Below are 3,340 nucleotides of genomic sequence, written 5' to 3' on the forward strand. Positions count from 1 at the left end.
GCCCCGCCCCTTGCCACCGCCCAGCGTCTGCGCATGCCTCAAGGCTCACGGGCGTCACCTGCCTGCGCGGTTGCCGGAGCAACGGTACGCGTGGGCTAGGGGAGGTGAACCTCTGGGAGGTGACTGTCCGCGGCCCCCCTCCCCCACATGAATAACCGAGAAGGCCTTCACCCGTGAATCCTTGAAACTGGACGAGAAAGAGCTTTCCCAGGATACCCCTTCCTTTGCTAGGGCTTCACACATACCTCTCTGCCCGCTGCTGGCGGGGTTGCTGTCAAAACGTGGATCATAGCTCTCAGATACGCACGTCAAATCGCACACAATTCCCTTACACCCCAAAGTGTAAATGAGCGAGAGTGGTGTCTGTTCCGATAGTGATGGGTGGAGAACTGACTGATAGAAAAGGAGCTAAAACCACGAAGAAGGAGAAGGAAGGGCAAAGGAAAGAGGTAGAGGAGAGGGCTGAAGTTGCACAACTGAAAATTAATCATTCATTTTTGCAAGTCCTAAGGGGACCAAGCAGTTATGTCAACTCTACTAATCTGCTCTCAAAGCATGGGCTCAGGATCTGACATCGGTATCCAAGATTCCTGCCCTATCACCTCAACACCAGTTTTGTTACTTATAGGAGGGAGGTCCAGCAAGTATTTTAGACCAGGGTTGATTCACGCAAAAACTTCTACATGAATTATTCATACTAGTTTAAAAGTAAGAATAACCTAGATGTTCATCAAGGTTATTCTGATTAGTGGCTGAGTAAAATGCTATCTAGTCCTACAATGGAATAGCACTCCAACATAAAAAGCAACAAAGCATTGATACATAGTACAAAATATACTGAGTAAAAGAAACTAGTCACAATAGATCAAATACTGTACAATAAATGTCCAGAATAGGCAAATCCCTAAAGACGGGAAGTAGAGTGGTAGGTTGGGCTGCAGGATTTGAGGGAAAACGAGAAGCAACTGAGAAGTTGTTTTGGGGGTTTTTTGGTGTATGATGAATTATGTTCTAAAAGTGATTGTGGGGCTGGGGATTTAGCTCAGTGATTTTGCTGCCTGCCTCACAAGTGCAAGGACTTGAGTTTGATCCCCAGTACCAAAATAACAACAATAATAATAAAACAAATAAATGTGATTGTGGTGAAGGTTGCACAATTCTGTGATAATATTAAAAGCCACTGACTTGTACACTTTAAGTAGTGAATTATTTGGTATATGAATTATATCTTGATAAAGCTGTAATTTTTCAAGAAAAATCAAATGAGATAACAAACCTCAAAAAGCCTCTGGCTACAGTGCCTCCCTAAGATAAAGGGCTTGGTATACAAGAGATGATCAAAATATACAGTACTGTAAATGTTTACATTTTTAAAAAGTTACTACAGTTAAAGACGATGCCATGAATCCCCCTCACTTCGAACACACACATTCTCGCCACTTTCTGAAGAAGTTCTGGAGGTCCTCTTTCCTAAATGTCTTTCTGAGGTGTGATTTAAAATATAATAAATGCTGCTGCCAAGCTCCATCCAATGGAAAGGCACAAAAACATCAGTCTGTCCTCATCAGATCTGGCACCGTCTGACTTCTGGCTATTCCCAAAAGTCAAAATGATCATAAAAGAAACATTTTTAATCAATTCAGGACATCAAGACAGCCAGGACAGCCCAACTGAAGATACTCATGAAAGAGAATTTCAGAGCCACTTCAGAAAGTGGCCAGAATGACGGGATAAGTGTGTTCAAAACACTACCCCCTGGAGTATTTTGAGTGCCTTTTAACGTAATACATTCTTTTAAATATAATTCACCATACTTTTTCATCACACCTTATAGCTTTGGTTTTTTATTTTGTTGTTGCTGCTTCTGTTGTTTTCCTTCATTCAACTGGCAAACTCTTGTAACCAATCTGACCCAAGGAAATTTAAAGAAATATCCACCAAGATATTTTTCTTTGGAAAATTTGAATCACATGAACAAGCCCAAGCTGCTCTGAGGCACTGGAAGTGAGCCACTGGAATTACAAAGCGCATCTGAGGAAAATGGGCAAGATCTGCAGGCACAGGGGAGGCAAAAGCTCTCTCGAAAGTCACCTTAGACCCAAAGGTAGCCCCGAAACATCCAGCCAGGCTTTCACAATAAGCAAAGGCAGAGCCCCATTGTACCTGCTATGTCTCAGCTGCCTTCAGGGAAAGAGCTCACCCATGATTTGAGTATTACTGAAGCCACTGCCAGTCCGCAGCCCTGTCAACCTCTCTTAAATCAGAGATGCAGATCTCTGACATGAACCCCACACCACCCAGAAAATCCCCTTCCTACCTGCAAGACCCAGAACAAGAACTGAGTGCCTAGCTTCTCCTCCCAGCACACGTTAAAACTATGAGAACAAACTGCCTGTGTGGGGCTTCAGTAAGAACAAGGAACAGAAACCCCTTCAGGGAAATCTGTCCTGTGCCAAGATGTCTCACCGGGCAAGATGGGCTCAGGTGACCCAGGGGCAACATGGACTGTGGCCAGCACTGTTCAGCCTTTGAGCCAGAACACGGAACAGCCAACTCTGAAGCAAAGCTCGGGGCCATTTGGGAACAAGCCAAACTTTCCCAGCTTTCCCAATCTGTCCCCAACTCATAAACTGTATCTACTAATAAGAAAAAAGTCTCAAAAATATATATATATATTTTTTAGAGACAGGGCCTCACTATGTTTTCCAGGCTGGCCTTGAATTTACCATGTAGCCCAGCCTGAACTCAAACTCATAGTGATCCTCTGCCTCAGCCTCCTGAGTGCTACCATCACATCTGGCCAAAATATACTCTTCGGTGAAAAGAATAAAGTTCAAGATGATGTATATAATGTACCCATTTGTTTTGTTTGGGGAGTTTCTGTTTGTTTTTCATTTTTTGAGACAGGGTCTCCCTGTCATTCAGACTGGCCTTGAACTCACTGTATAGCCCAGTCGCTCAGACTGACCTCAAATTCTCAGTGATCCCCCTGATTCAGCTTCTGAGTGCTGAGATTATAAACATGCACCAAGTTTCCATTTGCATTTTTTAAAAAAAATACATAATCAACACAAGTTGTCATTTTCAGAGCCAATCTCTGGACAGAGGCACAGCAAGCTGATAAGAGCAGTTGTCCCTGGGAGGGACACTAAAGACTTGGGTACGGAGTGGGAAGCAGACCTGATCCTCACTGTCCTCTTCGGCACAGTTTGGAGTTTTGTGCTTTACGCTTGGGTTATCTAATTAAAATGAATAAATACTAAGTTTTTTAAAGAAAATATTTTTTCCCAGAAAACTTATAACTATCCAAGCCTCGCAACTCAAGGCACATGAAAAACCC

General features: G+C 43.3%; 1 protein-coding gene across 1 annotated transcript in view; it reads right to left on the reverse strand.

Moving 5' to 3' along the window:
• The window catches only part of Tpst1 (tyrosylprotein sulfotransferase 1), a 90,722-nt gene extending 90,317 nt beyond the window's left edge, over positions 1 to 405 (reverse strand). The window contains exon 1 of the mRNA XM_010625000.3: positions 246 to 405. The gene's annotated coding sequence lies outside the window, so the exon portion shown is untranslated. The remainder of the gene's footprint in view (positions 1 to 245) is intronic.
• Between the last annotated feature and the right edge of the window lie 2,935 nt (positions 406 to 3,340).

The sequence above is a fragment of the Fukomys damarensis genome, unplaced genomic scaffold, assembly GCF_012274545.1.
Source record: "Fukomys damarensis isolate Sample0158 unplaced genomic scaffold, DMR_v1.0_HiC HiC_scaffold_17, whole genome shotgun sequence".
Taxonomy (NCBI): domain Eukaryota; kingdom Metazoa; phylum Chordata; class Mammalia; order Rodentia; family Bathyergidae; genus Fukomys; species Fukomys damarensis.